The sequence below is a fragment of the Chrysoperla carnea genome, chromosome 1, assembly GCF_905475395.1.
Source record: "Chrysoperla carnea chromosome 1, inChrCarn1.1, whole genome shotgun sequence".
Taxonomy (NCBI): Eukaryota; Metazoa; Arthropoda; class Insecta; order Neuroptera; family Chrysopidae; genus Chrysoperla; species Chrysoperla carnea.
In genome coordinates, this window is record NC_058337.1 from 96,125,958 (window position 1) to 96,144,221 (window position 18,264).

Sequence of the window (18,264 nt, forward strand, 5' to 3'; positions counted from 1 at the left end):
CAAACCCTGTTGTCATACACCGCAAGTATAATATAATAGCTTATAGGTATCCATATATTTGTAGGTTCTACACACATATAAGTGTATATGGCATACATATTTGGTATAGTACGTACATATTCTTAAGTAATGTCCGACGTTCGTTTACTGGCGCCAACGTATTTATGTGACTTAAGTAACTAAAAATGATATCAATTACATTGTTCATAATTTTATAGAATTTCATGGTTGCTCACGATAAATTTAACGCGCTCTTTCATTTAGTTTTAATAAACATATATAAACAATAGCTGCTTGTTTAGCAAAATAACTTTTGGAATATTTTGTTCACCTAATAATTTATTCGGGAACCGTTACAAACTTGGGACGAAACTTAGTATACCTTGATATATTTCATATATATGGTATATGCAATGTAATACTTACCATAAAAATGCTTTATCATTCAATTTACATATGCATGCAAAATTTCAGCTCGGTTGAAGATATATGCTTCAAAATTGAGTTGCAACATTCCACTTGAACAAACATAGTTACATTCATACATATACATATTTTGTAAGTTAAATAAAAGATGCATCTTTATAAGGAAAAATTTTTATACTTTAGCCCAACCTGCAAAATTTGACTTAGAAATTAATTGATACAAGGCGCAAGAATAATCTATTCCGAAATTTAAAAAAAATATTCCTGTTTATTTTGTCTAACAGTCAAAATAAGATTACTAGAATATCAATCAAAAAAATAAAAAAAACAACAAATTTTGTGTTGAAGTAAAAAACTTTAAAGGAATATTTTTTTAGTTCAACGAGAGTACCACATACCATATATAGCTACAGAATGTTCAATGAAAAACCCTCACAAAGTCACAAACAAATAAAGGTCAAATGCAAACCCAACACTCAAAAAAATCTGTAAAAGGCACTGAAACCTAATAAATATATAAGAATATAAACATCAATAATATATAAATCGATACTAACATAATAAAGCTGACCTGAAGAGTTTGCTGAAAATTACTTTATCACCAAGTAACGTGAGATGTAGTTTATTTTCCAAAAAATATGATATTCCTACGAAAACTGCAGTAGTGTAGGTGTTAAAAAAATATCGTCTTAGAATTTTGTAAAGAATTCATATTTCCTATTTTGCCAGAATATTTTGGATGGTACATTCAGTATCTAAGTATATTGTTGTTTTGTTATAAACAAAGTCGAACAGAGAGCAATGCTTATCCATCTTCACAATGGGATGTCTACAAAATGATATGCTATTAAGCTGCTGTGTTCAGAATTTCAATTACATTTACATATCATTATATAAAAGAATATTTTTTTGATTTTTATAAAAAGAAATGGCTATTTGTTATACATTTTCTTCTCATCAAAATGTGACGTTGGACTAATATACAAAGATATTCAAAAGTAAGATAAAAAACAAAATCCAAAATCTTGCACTAAACACCTTGCAAGGAATAAAAGAATATTATAATAAAAATATGTTAAGGTATGAGACCACTTCATATCGGGCATGGGTCCGGTTTAAAAACTATATAAACTTAAAGATATAGAACTTAAACGGAGAGAGGTACAGAAAATATTTATTTTATAATGCGTATTCTATAACGATATTGGAAGAATCTTACTTCAGTCAATTTTTCCTTGGAAAAATTAAACCGCGCACTGTATCGATAACCGTTTTAAACTTGGTTTCGGCAAGCGTTGAACAAAAAACAGATAGGTATTATGGAAACCGCAGTAATTTACAACACTATTGTTCAAATGTATGAATAAACGATCGAAAACAATATAGCCAACAATTTTTAATGGTATATGGTCATTACACTGCTGTTTTTTTTACGAATTAAGCCTGATTAGGACTACTGCATTGAGTGTCTAACGTCATTAGTGATTTTCCCAATATCCTCTAGAAAACTATTTACTTACTCTTTAGTTCAAATGGTTGTGTACTACGCGGTACTGTTTTATAAAACCGCAGATCAATTTCTTCTATTTGAGAGCATTCCCAGGAGAAAAACACTTTTTCCATGTATTTATGGCTTTTTGCATATATACATCATCCCTTCAAATTGCCCTAGAGAATTGTCTATTTGCGTCGAGGAGGTGTAATTTGGAAATGTTAACTTCATAACCTTATCCTTCGTTTTTAATAAAGAAATATTTTTTTGCGGTTGATAACCTTTACACACATACCTTGACACGTCTGCTAAGTAAAGTTGAGTTAGTGTTTTTCCCTTTTCTAATATATATACGCTTCCTCTAATCTAGGTAAAAGGATTAAAATAATTTATGTGTGAATTGGTCTTGTAAAGTCTCCAGTCCACCTTCAAATCTTTTTATGTAGATATTTCATGTTTTCAATCTACCTTAAGGTTTTATGCAATGATTCCTACTTTGATATCACACGGTATAAATAACTTAGAACAAGAAAAATGATTTATAAAAATCAGTCAATGTAACTTGTAACTTGTGTGGGTCATTTGTTAATGCTCAACTTATGAAGAAATAACATTTAATATTATTTATTTATACTTATTAAATTTATATAAAAGTTATTTTAATAATTTTTGATATGTGGAATGTGGTCGAACTGCTTCCGAATATATTATTATTATTAATTTATATTATTAATTATATTATGTTTAATAGTTTAATAAACAGGGTTGTTCAAAATGATATAAATGGAAATGATTCTGTACAAAAATATGTTATCATTTAAATACGCGAGACACGTTATACAAAAAGATGTCATCTTAAAAAAGGGAAACGTGCGTTTCAAGGACCTTGAATTTTTTATTAAACACAAAATGTAATATTAAACTAGTTATAGGTATTTTTATTAATCGAATATTAAATGAACTCCATTTAATATGAAAAGTAATAGTTTAAAAATCTAAAAAACACGCTTTTGTAACTAGTTGAACTGAAATATTGTGAGGTGCTAAATTTCAACTATGATAAATATTTTATAGACAGATGGTATTGATAAAAGTAAACTCATTATAAAATATTTTAAAAGCACCCCACGCTTTTTTACGATAAAATGATTTTTTTGAATTTAAAGATATTTTCTACTTTTTAGTACAGCAAATTACAAAAGCGTGATTTTTAGTTTTTTTAAACTAACTATTATTTATATATCAAAAATTCAGTATAAATATGGTGGGAGCGCAAATAAATTTTTTTGTGATCATAGCCGTTAACAAGCGCGAATCGAAAGAAATGTTTCGAGTAAAACTAAATTTTTTTAACATGGTCAACTCTAATAGCTCAGTTGGATAAATCATAACCAATTTCATATGCCTAGGATAGCGGATTCGATTACCGTGAGTAATTTACTTTACTGTATTAAAGCGAAACTAAAAATGGTGTTAATGATTCTTTTTATTGCTTCTAACTTTTGAGTGCCTTCTTTCTATTGCTTCTAACTTTTCGTTAACTGAAAGATTTACATGAATTTCTTTCTGGGCCATCAGTCGGTATTTTGTGTTACATCGTAAAAAGTGTGATGGCACAAAATGTTTATAAAAAATATAACAAAATTGGTTTGGTTTTCGTTTCGTAAGAGCAATTTCCGACTGAGCTATGATTCATTGAATGTAGAATTGTTCGACCAAAACATTGGAAGTTCGAAAATGAAATAGAAAAAGTTACATGGTTTTGAAACTACTGTCCAATAATCGGAAACCATATTAACTGACAATGATGATGTGTTATAAAGAAATTTTACTATTTCTAGTATCTATGTGGAGATATCAGTTTTAAATTTAAATTAATTATTAATTTTCATAAAAACTTCCATGCTATTCAATGAAATTTCAAAGTGAAAATATATGTTTAAAAATGTAATACAAAGTAATACTTTTACTGGTTCGAAAGATTAAAATAACAAATTATTATTAATCGAAATCTATTATAAACAACTTCGTATCATCACAAAAATCATTTGTAATTAATTAGACAAAAACGTGATTACATAAAAAATCTATATTTACAATAAAACTCAAAAAAAAAAACAAAATTGCAATAAATTTTAATTTTGTAAATTAGTACTGGCAAATTAAAACAATAATTATTATTATTTCGCCAAATGAATTCATGTGTGTGATTATAAACACAGAAAAAAAAATTATTTTGTTTTAAAATGAATCGGAAATAAATTAATTATTACGTCATTCTATCATCAGTACTAATTTATTAGTGCATAGGTTTATTTCAATTATTGAATTTATCTTTATCAATAAATAATTTAAAGAAAGGAACAAGCATTTCTATCACAAAGACTTTGGAATTCGATGCATTTGGAAGTTTTAAGTTTGGGCCATGGCTACAACGTTAAAAATTCATTTCCTTATTCAATTAAAAATCAAAAATACGTTTTAAAATATTTAAAACTTTGGAAACTTACATATCTCCTTCTGTTGGGGCCTAGGAGGTCGAGATTTTTAGAAAATTAAAAGACACATTGCTTTTATAAACAAATTACAAAATCATTTTTATACAAAATTTGAATAAGAGATGATTATAAAAATGTTTGTAATTTTGAAAAACACTAACATTTTTAAAGCGATATACAATAGCTAGTAGTAAATGAGCTAATACTTTACTATTTTTCCAAAAATTAAATGAAACTGAATAATTAATGAAATTTTTTTTTGTGATTATTGCCGTTAACTAACGCGAATCGAAAAAAATGTTTCAAATAAAACTAAATTGTTTAACATGGTCAACTCTAGTAGCTCAGTTGGTTAAAGCTTAACCAATTAGCGGATTCGATAACCGTGAGTAATTTTCTTTCTTTTTAATTATAGGCAACTTTATTGCAGAAATGATATACAAATTACATAATGAACAAAATTAAATCTTAACATTATTTCTCTAACCTGTTTTTTCCTAAGTGGTACATTTTTAGCTCTATTTTTCGTCATTATCCAGCACGATAAGCTTGAAAAGGATTGTCAAATGTTTAGTAAACTTCTTTTCTAATTGCCTCTCTAAATAGCTAATAAATTTGAAAACAGTGTTAAAAAAGTGACGTTATTATTCAATATAAATTTATTAAAAATGAATTATAATAATCAACACAACAGCATATAATAATGAATAAATTGTTTCTATACACTACATTCTTACTCATCCCTTTTTACTTCTATATTGTATTATATTGAAATACTGGCTCAATTTCGAAAATTAACGCTTTCACCGACTATTAAAATCCAAGAAATAAACAAACATACTGTACCTACACGTGTGATTGGGTGTATTTATTGCTAAACGAAATTCCATCTTTGGGAGCTCGCATATAAAAATGTGAAATATCACATCCAAAACTACCACGTTACAACTGGAATCTTATCCGATTTTCTGATACAAAGCAGAGAGTACTTCATAAAAAACACACAACAGGATGAGTAGAAAAGAACTCCAGCACATGCATAACAAGTACAAGTACACTATAAATCAAAGTATCCTGCACAACATGACAGAATTGTTGACAACGCCGAGCTCCTTAGCGAATTTGATTTAGGCGTTGCTCCTATAATACCGAATATCGATTTTTTTTGTGTTTCATATAAAAATACTGTGAAATGAGGAATAAAGTTAATTTAAAAACGGTCAAGATGATATAAGCATTTTAAAACTACTAATAAGACAGATATTTGACAGAGAAATCAGACATTGTATTTGACGTCATATACTATTTTTTCCATAAGAGCTTTTGTCTTGCTTGTTGTCTTACACACAGACTTAAATGTGCATATAGGGGTCATGTGTGGCGTCCATGCAAAATTTTTTTAATAAATATTTTGTTTCATAAAAATTATTGTATTTGAAAACAAAAATATACAAATAATAATAAAACAAATTATTGTTTAAAAACAATATTGCGTTTTTATTTTAAAAGGGTTGAGTAGCATGAGGAAAATTGTGGGTGCGATGATACTCTCTGGCTTTAATGGTATGAGAGATGGTTATTATTGTTTGTTTGCCAAATAATTTAATAAAATGTTCATAAAAACAAATTGACAAAAATTGATAATTCAATTTTGTTACAATATAAAATAATGTATTTATAATATTAATAAATAAATTTTTATTATTTTTTATTTATTTATTCGTTTGGAGGGTGTATGCAGATATTATTAATTAAAAATAAAGTGAATTAATTAAAAATTATACTAAAATTTTAAATCACATATCCATATCCTCTGGAAATGAGCTTTACATCTTGGTCATCAGCAGTAACTTTAATTATGATGACTTAATATTTGTGTCTAAAAATCTATACATATATAAATGGTTGGTTTGTGAATGCTTCAAAAACTCAAAAAGTTTAATATTGATTGAGCTCAAATTTTGGCACGACAACACGCTTCAAAGATGTTTTTATCTATCTTCAATCTCTGACGCAAAGGGATATGGTATTGGAAGTGGGGATGAACAATTGAATATTTTCAAATGAACCCAAATAGAGTATCAAACAAAAGGTCAAGACGTATCGTTACAAACTGCAGACCCCCACGCAAGAGAATGTTGAGGTGGCAGAGCGATGATCAATCGAATATTTTCAAATATACCCAGGGTATTAAATAAAAGAGTATATGGCAAAAATGTAAATTATATGAAAATCAGTTCAATTAAAATTTGTGATTTTATCGGGGGTTATCAAATTTTATAAAATTTACTAGCTGTTACTCTTTTAATCTATTTCTGTGCAAGCATAATATGTCACAGCGAAGCCTGGCAGGGTAGAGCACGGTAGAGCCTGAAATTCTGACCGTCTATCGTCCACTTAATACCGGACTAATATACTACATGTATAAAACAAGACCAAGATCAAGACTAAGACTAGACCAAAATGAATTCCAAAACTTTCGAGTATTGATCTTTTTCATAACTTTTAAAAACCGATTTGAAAGAACCATGTTGGAATAAGAATCTGACGCTATTTTAAAAGATGTGCAGAAAATACGTGCGAAATGTTTGGGTCAAGTTTTTAATACCAGTTAAAGATGTTGTTCTTTATGTGCTGTTTTGTACCCAGATTCAATTTCGTACACAATCAAAGGGATATGTAAAACTTTGAAGTTGCACCATCGCAAAGCGTGGACAAATTGGAAGTGTTAGACCTATATTCCACATTACCACAAATTCGTGAGACTCATACTTTTTTGAATAACTTCAGGAGCGTCAATCTTTTCAAATAGAAATATTTGGAGCAAAATGGTAGACAAGCCTATTGTTGCTCGTCTATTTGTTTCGCGATGCAGCTATGTCGAAAAAGTCCCCTCTAAGAAATTATTTCAATTTTGTGGGTTTATATCAAACTTCTAGTAGGAGCTATAGAAATAAAAATAAGTCGAACCGTTATATATCTATCTCACAGTTCAAAAATTTACATTTAAATGAAATGCTTTCTAAATTTGTAGACTGTAGTTGATGAACAACATATGTGTTACACTAGCTTAGCTATCTACACACGCAATAAATATGACCCGTTTTCTTTATGTGCAATGTGTCCAAGAATGGGAATGGGATCCTTTTTTGATTTTACGATAATGATTCATAACAGTCAAAAATTTAATAACTTAACGAAATATCCTTCAACAAATTTTTCAATTATAATATCCTTAATAAGCCATGTGCCATCAATCGAATTTTTCCTTGGTATTTTGAATCTCAAATGACAAATTCTTAAGCGGATTTGTCCGATTGTATCAATTGCTCATGCTCACATGATAATTTTTTGGTACTGTTAATAATATTACTTATGTTAAACTAGCTGAAAACTACCCGCTTTGTTGGGCAACATCCCTACTTTCACTCCCTTCCTTCATATAACCCCTCCTTGCGTAGGGTTACAGTTTTATAATGTACAGGTCATGCTCTTTTATTTGATACCTTACTTGGGTATATTTAAAAATATTCGATTAGTCATCCCAACTTTCTAGCTCCAACGTTCCACTCCCTGAAGGTTAAAAATAGATAAAAACAATCCTTGAAGCTGGTTGTATATCTTGTCAATATTTGAGCTTGATCGATTAACAACTTTTAAAGTTTTCGAAACACATCCGTTTCAGCCCCTATTTCAACCCTTTACTCTACTATTATTCATTTATTTTAAATTCAAAACTTCCTCTTGAATCACTCTATATATTAGAAAAAAATCCGTTGTGTAGTTTTACAGATCTAAACATGCACAGGGATTAGGGACAGACAGACGGATTGAAGCGACTTTGTTTAATACTATGTATTGATAAAATATTTTTATAATAATAAACAAGTGAAAACAAACAATTGACTGAGTTAATGATTGAAATATCCTGTATTGAAAGTGGTGAATATCAGTGCTAACATTATTTTTTTTTTAGAACAGTTTAAATTAGAACAGTTTAAAAAACCAGCACAATTATGGCGGCCTTTCGGCCGTTGAAGTTGGCGAGTACGTGCTTATGGCACGAATCCTTCTATAGTGTTTTCCAATTTGCATAATAATAAACAATTTTTGGCTCTCTATCTCGTCGAGAAGAATCTTATTTTTAAAATCAAACTTTCGCCGAAGTCGAGTCGAAGAGAAAGTCAGGCAGTTAAGACAAGAGAGCTTGTTTTACAAGTGCTTATAACAAACATTGTTTGAAAGGTATTTATTTATCGATCTAAAATATAAAATGAGAACCCCTTCCTTGAACACACTGTGAATTCATCACAAACTACACTGTATGTTAGAAAACAAGTATTGTAATTTAATTAGAAATGTGTTACATTGTGAGGTGACACAGCCAAACAACAATATAATAATAACCAACCTCAAACCAACCCCAAACTAGTTTCTCACTCACTTGTGTCATGTGTACCCAGGTATGTGTTGTGTGAACCCTTTTTAAAATAATAAACCTAAGGTTTTCTTCTTTTAATGTGGTTTTACATAATTATTGTTCACCTTAAAATATTGTCAATATTATATTTGTGTATAATAACAACATCACATGGTCTGGTATATGTAAATATTGCCTTGTAGAGCCTTAAACCACCGGCGCAAGGGAAGTTTTATTATATTATGTCAATCTCAGTGTGGTGTGCCAAAAATGTCCATTATCGTTATGATTAAAATCTAACAGCCATAGGTATAATGTGCAATTTTAAAATATTATAAAACCAAGCATTATCATACTTGATTGGTTAAAATTAATGAAGAACTGGCCAAGGTTGAATAATGTATTTGTTTTATATATTGTTACTCATGTCACCCCAGCCCCCTCTCTACCATCACAAAGCAAATCGACTCCATCCCAAAAATTTAGTGCTTTTTATGTGCTAATTTGTTGCTCTATTCCCGATTTTGTTCATTCCCTACACAACACGACATTGATTTTGTATATCATTATTTTTAACCATCCTGTCTCTTTTTGTTATAATATGCGGTATCGTATGTTCATTTAATACCAAAGTGTGTATGTACACTATTACACTGGGTGTGCAATGCTTAAAAACTACGCGTTCTTATTGGAAGGTGTATTACGTTATGTTTCATATGAACATTCTCATTTACACTAATAGTGTATTTATTTTACACTCAGTGTACTACACCGGGATGAAAGAAAGAAACATAATGATACACATTAGTCTGTATAACATGAGAGCAGCTAATTGTACAGGCCGTGCTAAACTCAACAAAGTCAACCGACATATAGTGAGTATTAAGGCTGTTGTCTCGCTATGGGCATAGTGTCAGAAAGTTCTAAATTTATACTTATTAAGGATATGATAATACAATTACCATAAAATTTCGATTTACCATCTCTAACTCGAGATAAATTTAATTAAAGTTCGAATAATTAACATGGAAAGCATACGGGTGATTGTGTTTTTAACAAGTTATTACTTAATTTAAAAATAAAAACTTTAAAAAAAATTTTCAAAAACTAACTGATTATTGGTGTACTTACTCTGTCTAAAATAAAGAAAAAACAAAATTAATGTCTCATTGATGAGACCAATTCTTTCGATAATCGAGTTCAGCGACGCCAAAAATCCCCGAGTAACAAGTTTGGAATAATTTTCATCACTATTAACTGCATTGTGAATTGAGAATTTACGGTCAATTTAAAATGCAATTATAAAATGCATATTATATATGCAAACTGTATATTTTTAATATCTTATAAATCAATTTAGAGCACAAAATTTCCTGACGCCTCTAACGAATCGAATGCAGAAAACCGCATTCAAATCCGTCTAACTGTTCAAATTTTTCGAACTTTTACATTGTTTTTAGTTTTTCGTTTCCGCGACTATAACAATATTGTAACAAGGCAACAACCTTAAAATCAGTTTCATCTATCTACCTACCAGCTTCAGACCTATCCATTTATGTATTGTAGTGTTGTAGTAGTTTTAGCAACAAATATTATTATAATTCCTTGCATAAAATTAATATGCATAACAATGTTTCATTTAATTTGCATGTTTGTGTCATATGGTTTGCTTACTTGCTTTTATACTTTACTTTTTGGTTTATAAGCAATGTTTACCCTTACTTAATATAACAATAACATTCGTTATAATACATACCATCCTCATGCCATAGGCGGCATAGACGCAATAATTATATATGTGTAATAATATAAGTGGTAACTAAAAAATTCGTCTTGTTCAATCAAGGCATTCAATATGTTGCAATTGTCAAAGGATATTAATTTAATGTTAATGGAAACAATATAGCTAATTATGTTCGTAATATAACTCTAACTAACTACATTTAAACAATGTAATAGATGGACGATATATGCGAATGTATTTTTTCAATATTTTTAAGAAAAAGTCAACAAAATGTTTAAAAAAGGTTGGAGATATGCATACATCGTAAACGATAAAAATGGAGTGCACTAATAAAATCTTACTATTTTTCAACCCTTCCGTCACCTTTTAATTACAGTTAAACCTGCTTAAGAGAGAGTAAGAGGGTCGTAGAATTTTTTTTCGAATGTATCAATAATGACTCAATTTACATTCAACTTTTGATAAAATATTCATCAACATTTAAAACACATTTTTCCTTCTTCATTTTTTATTGTTCTTTGCTCGTACTGTAAGTAAAATGTTAACGCAAGTATTTAATTTGCAAAAAATTCGACGACTGTTCGTGCGCATGCATGGATAGTTCTACAAAAAAATTTTCTGAAAAAGAGTACATATGCAACCCTCAATTTTACGAGCTCACTATACTTTGTTTAGCTCGAAATGATAAACAACGATAGACAGGGAAGTGGTATTTTAGGTATATTTCTTCAAAACCACCAAGTAAATAAATCCAAGTTAATGTCAATTAATAACGCAACAAGATAATGCCACATGTTGCTATTATAATATCTCAAACGCTTCAGTTAAATACGAAGTGACCCACCCTCGATAACCAGTAGTTATCATGTTGCCTCGCCAATCCGTTTGAGGAATTGACCGACACTTTAATCGTATTAGGCTTACCTCTTTTTAAATCATTAAGTCGCAAACTATTTCTTTAGGAGTTGATTTTAATTTTAATTTAACCAGTAGGGTAGTGATATGAGATTTCTGTGGCCTATTTACGTCCTAAATTCTGTAAGTTTCCCCATAGGACGAGTGTTGCTACCCCTGTATAAAGTGATTTCTGACTCACATATTTTTATTTACACAAATATAATTTCAGATCCGAGCCAAGTTGAACTCATTAATTAAGATATTACAATAACTCGTTGTCCTCACAAGTGGGTTTACCATTTTGATCCGCGAAGCAGCCTTTTACTTTGAATCCGTGTCGCAAGAAATAAATATTACATGAGTTGAATATTAAAGTCGTAATTGAGTACGCCGCATGGTATGACCCCTAATTTTACTACTGCGAAGGCTACAAAAAATTTCACGTCGAATACAAAAAAAAACGCCCCATTTTAACTAATTTATAAATGTGCAAGGTAGTCATGAAGCGGCCACAACAGATTTTTGTCCTATATCATCTCATGGTAAAATATCTATAATTATAAAATAATTATATGTATTATTATAATAATGAGTTTGAGTCACGTGTTCGCTTATTATTTAAGTCTTTTGTAGTCTACATATTGTCCAATCTATTATGACTCATTATGTCATTTTCTGTGGTTGTTCTTTTCATTGTACTTAACATATGTTTGTAAAAAATAAAGGCCTTGAAGACAAATCAAATTATTAAAATTTGCATTTTTATAAATAAAAAAAGTACAGTTGTTATATTTGGCACATTTACACTAACAAATTTCTTGAAAAAAAATTTCGCTGGAGTTCTATGTACTTGCCATTAGAAACAACTATGCGTTTCATGGCAGAGTTTAGGATGTTAGGGAAAGTTTTTTTCATATCTGGAAGATTTCAAATGGATTATATTTTTCAATTTCTGAGCAGCTAAAATCACTAATCCCAGTCAATCAAGTTTTAAAAGGATTTGTATAAAAAATTCTTCTTAATCTATCAATTAATATCTTAGTGTTAAAATTTCTAAGAATATGATCCAACAGAACTGACTTTATCAGTTATTTATATCAATATTGTAAATCTCACACAGGTGGAGAAGATTACACACCTGGCTTTGAAAACTTCAAATATTTCATAGGTAATGTTCATGAATTCCCATGATGAATCAGCAGAACTATCGATTAATGTCAAAAGGAAGATCTCATATCACTATTATTTATTCTAAATATCATGTAGACGAATATTTGAAAGTCCTGTAACTATTATTCAAAAATTAAGCTCTCACTATCACAGATTTTATCCCGATGGAAGTACCAAAAAAAAATTAACGTAATTTAGAAATCTATACATCAATGGTATACATTTATTTTTATGATCTTAAAAAATGAACACTGAGTGCAAAAATCATTTTGCATAAAACAGATAATACCATCGCTAAAATTAAGGTTAAAGGAGAGCCTAAGTGGCCAAAGTTGCGCTTGGATAAGAACGAAGTAACCGACTCCACCCACATCAAAATTGTAATTGTAAATATAAATGTAGTTAAATAAATAAAGATAATGACGTGGGTGGCCTCGGTTATAGGCGTATATGCCAGAGAAACGGAGGTAAAACGCCATTATAAATTAAGGTTAAAGCTTGTCGAACCTTCTCTGATCTGTAAAATACCCACGCAAGAGGTTCGAGTTCGATTACCGGTATGGGCACCAAATATGACGGCTAGACAAAATTCTCTCCTGGACATGCTGAAAACCCAAATAATAAAATAGATACTTTAAAGCATGAATATTATTATCGAATGGAATTTAATACAAAATATGTTGCCATGTCGATACTGCAGACACAGACTTATGACCATACCATAAAATAGTATACCATAATGCATTCGAACAATTACTTGGATAATTAATGGTAAACTGACTGCTATATCTGCTACAAACTTAATATAAGGTACTTTCAGCTTTGGAATGATTCGCGAATGCAATCATTATTCCAGTAGGTTCAGTAGTTAACGTGAATAAACCAACTATTTTCAATCACTTAAGTAGGTATTTTAAATGTTTTGGATGTTAACACAGAAGTAATATCAATCATGTAATATACAAGTGGGTCAAAAGTCGCGATCCATCGTAAAGATGCATAATTAGAGAGACTATCTGAGGCCGGCGAACAATTACGCAAAAACAAGAAAAATTCTAAATAACCCGCCGGAATATTACTGTTTCTTGCATAAGAAAAAACACAGATCAGACTGAAAATTCGGTAGATATCTCTTGACATATGACATGTATTTGTTGGAACAAATAATTAAAAATTAAAAAGAAATTAATAACATTAAACAACTACTGAATATAGAAAAAAAAATCAAATAGACATCGAAATATAGTGGACTACATAAAAAGTAATCCCATTTATAAAAGTATTTAATTCAAATGCTATGATTTATTAAAATTATACGTTCTGTTCCCAACCAAGTCCAAGAGTACATATTATACAGTTTTTTATATTTATTTTATTCTCTCTCTAATACATTGTGTTGGCGGTATTATGTGTCTTTTATAAAAAGAAATCAGGAGGCGGGCATTGAATCAACGGCGGTCAATTTTATATATGAATCGATTATACACAATTTATTAGCTTTGGCCACAAGTCCTTACTCTGCATTGCCAACATAACGAAATAAGTAAAGCGGCTTGGCTTGATCAACAATAACCGATTGCGGTCAACGATATATGGATACTACAGAGTAGTTAAAACAGTTAACCGGCGACGCATATAAACAAAATGTGAAATATAAAAAAAAAAACCAACTATTCTATGACACGCCTACTAAACATCAAATCAAGTTACACTATATATGGTACATACATACATACATTCATATACGTATACATACCTTGAAACAAATGAATTCGTGATTAAAGAGAGAAAAAATGAACATCAAAACATCAAACCTTTTAACTTATCATGAAATTAATACTCATATTGGTTTATTTCATATACAAATCGTTCAGATCATTTTTTATTTTGGTTACTAAAAATTGTTAAATTGTCTTGGTAAATTGAAATAATTATGTAAAAAAGTTTTCAAAACATAATCTATACATATAAAATGTCCTGAATAACTGACTGACCTAAGGATTAACGTTCAGCCTAAATCGTTGATCGTAGAAACCTAAAACTTGGACGTAGCCACACGAAAAAAAATATGTAGAGATCCGCATGATGTAGCAATCCGAAAAGAAAGAAAAAGAAATTCTACTCCTAAGGGGGTGAAAAACGGAGCTAAAGCTTATATGGGACAACGTGTTCAAAAATTCAAATGATCTTGAAATTTACCTGGGGGTTACAAGTTATTAACACAGACGATTGACTTTTATTGTCCTTAATAACTTTTGTATAAACAATTTTTCCAAAGCTATCGTATTTTCTTTCAATTAAATGCAATAATGACATATTTTTAAGTGGCTATCCTCCGAAAAATAACGATTTGAAAAGTTTTTTTATGAGCATCAACTTTCTAATTTAAAGTTTTATTTTATCTCCTACCTTTTAGAATCTAAATTGACAACTAAAACAACCCGGAGAATTAGGTCCAATTTGATGTCTGCTACTTTTGTTGAAGTTATTTTTAGATTGGTTAACTATAAAGCGAGCTATTAGCAATAATATATTAAAATGGTCTACCCTGTATAGTCATTTGGTAGTTTTATCATTACAAAGATAATTTAGAGGCGACCTACATGTCAAAAAATTAACCGCATTAGGCCGAAACGAATGCTGACATAATTAATACATTAATTACATTTTTTCTGAAATAAAACTAATTTTACTTATATGAATTTAAAGTAAATCTTAATATACAATTGAAAATAAAATTCTTTTAAATAGATCTTAGAAGAATCTAAGGAACAATAGAAAATTTTCTTTAAATTAAATGGTATAAGTATTAAGAACTGGCTTTCTATGATGTTATTTTTTACAGTTTCACGTATATATACATAATATTGTTTTACAAATGAATCGTGGTAAAAAGAGATAGATAGTATACTTTAGCAATATGTTCAGGTTCACTAGATGGCAGTTGTAAATAGTGAGAAGTAACATTTTCTTGTATAATCATAATGAGTAAAATTCCATTTTAGTTAAAATGTAACAGAATTATAGAAGATATTTTATACCTTATATAAAAATGTATATCTTAAACAAAGACTTCTAAAAACTTTTTTGCTAGCATAAATATATTAAATAGTTCGATATACGTGCATGAGTAGTCAGAAATTGTCTTTTCGTAGTTACAACTTTCAAATGAGTTAACCTCCTACAAAACCCATTTTCAATGTTCCTGTTTAATTAAGTAAATGTATTTCTCAAGAAATTCATACTCACGAAAAAAATCTAAATTGAAAATTGTACATGTATCTTTGTTTGTAAAGCAATGTCGCAAAAATCATTGTTTGCCAACCTACACTACCTTCATGAAGAGTAAGTAGAAGACACACCTTTTACTTCAGCGATATGTCAGCGAAAAGGTCAGAACACGGCCAAAATTTGTACTACCGACTGTTACATTTTAACTCTTTTAGAATTAGAGGTATGAAAACTATTAAAATCATCTTTCGTAAAGATTAATACATTAAATAATAATAAAAGTCATTAATTGTTCTAGATAGCACAGCCAGAAACCATTTCCAATACAACTGGCTAGACATCTTACGAAAAGGGTAGACAACTAATAGGAAAAGTTGCTTTGAATTGTTGGAGAGCCTTGTTTTTTTTTTTATTCAAGACTGTTGAAAAATTATCCGATACTGATGCATATATATGCAATTTGCATAAAAACGAAATTCTTGGTTCGGTAATCAAGGTATACCAGCCCATGCTAGATCGCGCACTAGACAACCAAGAATCTCTGGTTGTGGAAACTGCTTTATGGAGAATGCAAGACCGCTCAGCAACCTATTTACTCATTATAATAGAGTTTGTAAGAACATTTTATTGAGAAAATGGTTAATTTCGTTCCACAAAATCTTAATTTAATTTTTATAATTATATCAAGAAGTAAGTTCATTTGAAGATAGTACTACCTGTACAGTTGGTGAAGAAGATCCTACCAAAGTGAAACTGCTACATTGCAAACACAGTTTTGGTTGATGAAAGAGGAAATCACTATGCCTTGTGCAGCAATAAAAAATCATTTTGTTTCAAACTTGAGTTCAGATGATTGAAGGAACGAGAACATAAAGTCTAGGGCATGAGGAGACGGTAAAAAATATCTAGTCTCTTAAATATGTGATCCATAAACAGCTTTCGATCACCTTTTTAAGTACAACTACTTAGATCTCTTATTATCCTTTTAATCATGGTGCAGTCCTGGTAGGCCAAGGTACGAAACGCTAAATATCCTGAAAATATTGTTAATTGGAAGTACTATTGCGATTAATGTCTTATTATATGTTATTGTCTTTATCTAAAACTGGAACTAGGGATCCTAAGAGCTCATTGCAAAATCGGAGTAACATGCATGAGTCTTTCTGTCACCATTATGGCTACAGCAGTCTCATCTAGATAATCCTCTGCTTGATATTTAGGACCATGTCATTATGGTTTTGCTGCTTAAGATCGCAAGTGAAACTGCACACCATTGAGAAAGGATTTATTTATTGAAGAAAAGGTATAAGAAAACACAAAAGCGCCTATAAAATTTCGTATTTAAATTATTCGCATTACTTCGAATAAGTCGTTTCTGTGTTGGCAGGTAATGTTCAACATATACAGAATATTAGACAGTTGTATATGTTGTCGGCTTATATTACAATATTCAAGTTTGAGGTTGGAAGGTGAAATATAATGAATTATTAACGCTATAGGTAATTATCTTCTCTATACATGAACAAGTTCTCCATTCTATTCTTGACGTTATTTGACCAAGTTTTTTACACTTTTAAATACTATTTATGTACTTATGTGAAATTATATATATACAGGTTGTTTGGTTATGCGATAGCCACCTTGAATAGGCAAGAGGGTCGAAAATGACTTTTAAATTTTTCACATGCTTTGCATATGAAAACTTCAAAATTTACCTATCCGAACAAAAACTATTGCATTTGGGGCATATAACTGAAATTGGTCTCAGAGCTAATGAGTTATTGACTCCTCTAAAGTACAATACCCAAATCAAGGTTACTCAAAAAATTTATAATACACTTGGCTGGTGAATTCAGAAAAGTATTTCTCTGCTCATAAAATTTCCAAAAATATTTAAATATTTTCGGTTTCATTCTGGGATGCCCAAAAAAATGACCAAAATACATATGTCACAAAATCTATATGTCACAAAATTATATGTGACTCATGCGATTTGTTACCGTACATTTCATATCATGTGGTCATTTGAGGCGCGTATTGTATTTTAATGGAGACAAAGCTCATTAGCTGTTAGATTCAGCTCACTTATATTCCTCCAGTGTAATATCACTACTTTTTTTTCTTTTTTTGCAATAGGTGGTAATATGTGAAAGTAAGAGGAAAATTTAAAGTTTGCCCTAACTCGAGAGCCGTGTATATTCAGTTGCAACTGGTCAAACTTGTTGCAAACGAGGTCTAGTAGCTTGATCTCAAGTTGTCGAATTAACAGACACCATGTATGTATGTAGTATACGTATCTAAGTTACTATGTATTTAGTATCTCGGTATACAGGGTGGATTCCTTAAAATTAGGTATTATTAAACTTGTTTTATGTATTCTGTTTCC